Here is a 6,306-nt window from a genome sequence, read left to right as displayed (position 1 = left end):
TGTTCTCCTCTAGTAGTTTTATAGTTTCTGGTCTTATGTTTAGATCTTTAATCCATTTTGAGTTTATTTTTGTGTATGGTGTTAGAAAGTGTTCTAGTTTCATTCTTTTACAAGTGGTTGACCAGTTTTCCCAGCACCACTTGTTAAAGAGATTGTCTTTAATCCATTGTATATTCTTGCCTCCTTTGTCAAAGATAAGGTGTCCATATGTGCGTGGATTTATCTCTGGGCTTTCTATTTTGTTCCATTGATCTATATTTCTGTCTTTGTGCCAGTACCATACTGTCTTGATAACTGTGGCTTTGTAGTAGAGCCTGAAGTCAGGTAGGTTGATTCCTCCAGTTCCATTCTTCTTTCTCAAGATCGCTTTGGCTATTCGAGTTTTTTTGTATTTCCATACAAATTGTGAAATTATTTGTTCTAGCTCTGTGAAGAATACTGTTGGTAGCTTGATAGGGATTGCATTCAAAAACTATTTTTGAGGTTAAAAGTAAAGAATAGTAATTGGTAACTGCAAGGAAATAACACTAATGACTTTCAAAAACAGCAACAACAACTGCTATGTCAAACACTATTCTTTTAAAATAATACTGAGGTCTGTAGATTGTCTATTAGGAACATTAATGATCTATTTTATTTTAGAACATCCATAATGAAGAAATGATTCATTTCAAAGGTCTGCCTAGATCACACCCTTGTAAATAAAGCGGCCCTATTTGAATATTAGTGATGAAGTAGGTCCTTTTTCTTTTGCTCATGTATTGATCTTACTACATGTGTCTTTCTCAGAGGCAAACTCAAAAATCATTTAAGTTACTTTAATATGGCAGTAACTAAGTTTGGATTTTTTTTTAAGCTGGGTGTTTAATGAATATTTATCCTCCCCTTGGAACATATGCTTTATCATATTGATTGGAAAAATGTCTAGAGTTAATTGACAACAGATAATTTGGGATTGGGAAGAGAAAAAAGATGAAAATTTAATTAAAAATCACATGTATTCATTTACAAGGCAGTTTAAAGAAAGGTCATGTGAATTCAAGCAACCTATATTTGCTCCCATGAGAGGAAAGAGCCAGGTGTTACATGTAAGAAACTGATACAGAGGCTAGAATGGATTGTCTGGACACACGTACTTCTATAAGGTCACTGTGGTTGGAGTTTTTTCTTTCTGTTTTTTAATACCTCAGGTAGGAAGTGAGTTTGAGACTTACTTCTAGATGCCAAAGTATAGTCTTTCTCAGTTAAAATGCCTGCTGAGTATAAGAAAAATATGTATTTCTATCTCTTGAAATTACATCTTATTTCTGCTTTCACAGTGATAAAGTTCTCAAAGTGGAAGCTCACCAGGAAAAAAAAAAATTTTTTTTAATTAATTTTATTTTATTTTTAAATTTACATAATTGTATTAGTTTTGCCAAATATCAAAATGAATCCACCACAGGTATACATGTGTTCCCCATCCTGAACCCTCCTCCCTCCTCCCTCCCCATACCATCCCTCTGGGTCGTCCCAGTGCACTAGCCCCAAGCATCCAGTATCGTGCATTGAACCTGGACTGGCATCTCGTTTCATGCATGATATTTTACATGTTTCAATGCCATTCTCCCAAATCTTCCCACCCTCTCCCTCTCCCACAGAGTCCATAAGACTGTTCTATACATCAGTGTCTCTTTTGCTGTCTCGTATACAGGGTATACTAACGCATATATATGGAATTTAGAAAGATGGTAATGATAAACCTGTATACGAGACAGAAAAAAAAAAAAAAAAATATTCTGCACATCTCTTGTCACCTTAACAGAGAGGATTCAGTCAAGAAAGTGGAAACCACTCTCAAATGTTTAAGTGGATTTATCACAGGAACTCCTTTGGGAAAGCGAATGGCTACCCACTCCAGTATTTTTGACTGGAGAATTCCATGGACAAAAGAGCCTGATGGGCTATACTCTATGGGGTTGCAAGGAGTCAGACGTGACTGAGCAAATAACAATTTCATTTTTCTTCTTTGGAAAGTTTACTTGAACAGTCAGAATGAGCACCAGTAACTGTTAGTCACAGTAATAGGATCTAAATGTCACTCCTTCCTAACAGGTCATGTAGAAGTATTTCAGACAGACATCAGTTCAGTTCAGTTCAGTCACTCAGTCGTATCCAACTCTTTGCAACTCCATGAACCTCAGCACGCCAGGCCTCCCTGTCCATCACCAACTCCCGGAGTCCACCCAAACCCATGTCCATTGAGTTGGTGATGCCATCCAATCATCTCATCCTCTGCCATCCCCTTCTCCTCCTGCTCTCAGTCTTTCCCAGAATCAGGGTCTTTTCAAATGAGTCAGCTCTTCGCATCAGGTGGCCAAAGTATTGGACAGACATACATATCTGAAAAAAGGTGAGATTCATGGGGCAGGGCCCAGAAGTTAATGCAACATGCCAGGTCTGGTAAAATCTAGGGTGGTCTGTAATTTCTATGGCAGGAAAGTTCCTGCTTTCCTTTTAACTTTCCAGATCTGAGAGTCCCTGTTATTGGTACTAGAATCATGTGTCGGTGAATTCTGGAGAATCTAGCTCCAGGGTTTCTAGACCCTTTGTACAAAAAACAACTCTTAAAAGACAGTGATGACCAAGAGTGCAGAAAATATGAGCTCGCACCCTTCCTTAGTATTAAGGACGAAGATTTTTTAGGTACCTTTGCTTAAAAAGTCTCTTTTCTAGAATTCTTTCAATAATAAGTATTCATTGGCTCATTTTCTGTGAAACTAGAGATGTTTAGGATACAGTCACACTGTCTATTGAATTCTATTCTATGAAAATATTTGTGGTATAAATGAAGTTTAAAAGGGAAGTGGCTTGAGAGAAAATAATTAGACATGTGGAAAATATACATTTTAGAGACATGGCTGTGGTAGTTTGCTAGGGCGGTTGTGACAGAATATCATAGCTTAGGTGGCTTAAACAACAGAAATTTATTTTCTCACAGTTCTGGTGGTTAGAAGACTCAGATCAAGATGCTGGAAGAGTTGAGTGCATGAGTGCTAAATCACTTCAGTTGTGTATGACTCTTTTGCAACCCCTATAGACTGTAGCTCACCAGGCTCCTCTGTCCATGGGATTCCCCAGACAAGAATACTGGAGTGGGTTGCCATGTCATCCTCTAGGGCACCTTTCTGATCCAGGGATCAAACCTGTGTCTTCTATGTCTCCTGCATTGGCAGGGGGAGTTCTTTACCACTAGCACCACCTGGGGGGCCCAGTTGGCAGAATTAGTCTCTAAAATTCATAGGGGCACCCTGATCTGTAGGTCTCTCCTGGCTTCTCATGGTTTGCTAGAAATCACTGGCATCTTGGCATGTTTCCATGGCATTCTGTGCCTCTTCACATCATCTCTTCTACATGCATGTTTCTTTGGTCTCTGTTCTGTGTTCAAATCTCCTCTTTTTATAACGATGTAAGCCATGTTGAATTAGGGACTCACTTTGCTCCAGTATAACATCAGCTTAACTAATTACATCTGCAAGGACCCTATTTCCGAATTAAGTTCCATCCTGTGATGCTCGGGTCAAGACTTTAGCTTATGAATTTTAGAGGGAATGCAATGGAACAATAATGTCAGTTTGAATTCCAGTTCCATTACTAAACTATTATGGATTAGCACTCAGCATTTTCTCTTTCAAATTTCTCCTACATAAGAAAAATGACTTATAGCTCATTTCAAAGGTTTTCATGAGAATACATTTTTTAAAATTGTGACTTTTTTCACATTTGACAGAACAGGCACTAACTAAATATGATGGCTCCCCTAGTTTTAATGGCAATTCAACTTTTTTCTTTTAACCTTCCTAATAGCTTTGTAAGTGTTTGCTTTTATAATTTTCATATTTCCATTTCTGATATTTTTTCTATTTACAGAAGTCCCTTTAACATTTCTTATAAAGCTAGTTTGGAGATGCTGAACTCTTAATTTTGCTTGTCTATAAAACTCCTTCAAAGCTGAATGAAAGGCTTGCTAGATAGAGTAAGTATTCTTGGTTGTAGCTTTTTCCTTTTCACCACTTTAAATATATTTGACCTTCTGGCCTGCACAGTTTCTACTGAAAAGTCAACTGATAGTCTTATGGGAGTTCTTCTGCTTGTAATTTGTTGCTTCTTCCTTGCTGCTTTTAATAGTTTCTCTTTATCTTTAATTTTCACCATTTAATTATGTTTCTCTGTGTGGTCCTCTTTGGGATGATCTTATTTGGGAATCTCTGCGATTCTGGACTTGGATGTCTGTGTCCTTTCTTAGGTTGGGAGGTTCTCAGCTATTATGTATTCAGATTTCTTCTCTGAACCTTTCTCTCCTTTTCTTCTTCTGGGACCCACATAATGTAAATGTTAGTACACTGGATATTGTTTCATAGGTATCTTAAACTGTCTTCATTTAATTTTTTTTTTTCTATTCCACTTATGTGATTTTCACTACCCTGTCATCTAATTCACTGATCATGAGGATTAGTTGATTTGTCATAGTCTTTAATACACAATAAGACTACCCAGGTGGTGCTAGCGGTAAAGAACCCGCCTGCCAATGCAGGAGACATAAGAGATGCAGGTTCTATCCCGGGGTCAGGAAAATCTGATGGAGAAGGAAATGGCAACCTACTCCAGTATTCCTGCTTGGAGAATCCCTGTGGACAGAAGAGCCTGATGGGCTACAGTCTATGGGGTCGCACAGAGTCAGGCATGACTGAGCGACTAACACTTTAGTCTTTAATACATAGTAAGAGTTTAGTAAATATTTATAGAATTAATTATAATGTTTTCTAAATATCCTATTCTCTTGGTATCCTAAAGAAATTCTTTTTAAAATTTCCATAGCTTCTAAATTTAAAATTTGTTGTTTTTTCATTAAAAATTAAAAGCTTATTTACATATTTGCATTTTTATACTGAAGTTACTGTTTGGTTTTAGCAATCTAAGTAACTATTGATGATCAAGAAGTATTTCAGAAGGGCACTGAATAGTCACAGATCACAATAGAAAGATTCTTCAATATGACTAAACAAAGCACCTTTCCCATGTTAACATGGGAAATGACAGCTTATGCTATCTAATAATAATACTCAAGGTGTTGCTGAGTGCTTGATGTTCTAGCAGGAAGACAGGCTAGGGCCAGAATATCAAGATCATAAAATGCTGTGCTGAGTACTTTGACCTTATTGTCACATAATTGTCTAGAAGCTTTTTGCAAGTCTCAGGTCTGAAGTAAGCAATGTTGTGAGAAGAAAACTTAAAATGAGAAGGTGATAGAAGGAAAGAGGAGAAACTTCTCTCTTCTAGATCCTACACCTTTATTCCACTTCTCAGTTTTCTCTTGCTTCTGTTTCAGGTTTGTGCTGCCCCAAGTGAACAACTGGAAGCAACAGTTAGAACTGGACATGAAACAACAGACTGGTTCCAAATAGGAAAAGGAGTATGTCAAGGCTGTATGTTGTCACCCTGCTTATTTAACTTCTATGCAGAGTACATCATGAGAAACGCTTAAGCTCAAGCTGGAATCAAGATTGCTGGGAGAAATATCAATAACCTCAGATATGCAGATGACACCACCCTTATGGCAGAAAGTGAAGACGAACTAAAAAGCCTCTTGATGAAAGACAAAATGGAAAGTGAAAAAGTTGGCTTAAAGCCCAACATTCAGAAAACGAAGATCATGGCATCCGGTCCCATCACTTCATGGGAAATAGATGGGGAAAGAGTGGAAACAGTGTCAGACTTTATTTTTGGGGGCTCCAAAATCACTGCAGATGGTGACTGCAGCCATGAAATTAAAAGATGCTTACTCCTTGGAAGGAAAGTTATGACCAACCTAGATAGCATATTCAAAAGCAGAGACATTACTTTGCCAACAAAGATTCGTCTAGTCGAGGCTATGGTTTTTCCTGTGGTCATGTATGGATGTGAGAGTTGGACTGTGAAGAAGGCTGAGCGCCGAAGAATTGATGTTTTTGAACTGTGGTATTGGAGAAGACTCTTGAGAGTCCCTTGGACTGCAAAGAGATCCAACCAGTCCATTCTGAAGGAGATCAGCCCTGGGATTTCTTTGGAAGGAATGATGCTAAAGCTGAAACTCCAGTACTTTGGCCACCTCATGCGAAGAGGACTCATTGGAAAGGACTCTGATGCTGGGAGGGATTGGGGGCAGGAGGAGAAGGGGACGACAGAGGATGAGATGGCTGGATGGCATCAATGACTCGATGGACATGAGTCTGAGTGAACTCAGGGAGTTGGTGATGGACAGGGAGGCCTGGCGTGCTGTGATTCATG

Source organism: Bison bison, unplaced genomic scaffold (genome assembly GCF_000754665.1).
Source record: "Bison bison bison isolate TAMUID 2011002044 unplaced genomic scaffold, Bison_UMD1.0 scf7180017864388, whole genome shotgun sequence".
In the NCBI taxonomy this organism is placed as follows: domain Eukaryota; kingdom Metazoa; phylum Chordata; class Mammalia; order Artiodactyla; family Bovidae; genus Bison; species Bison bison.
This window is presented reverse-complemented; position numbering follows the sequence as displayed.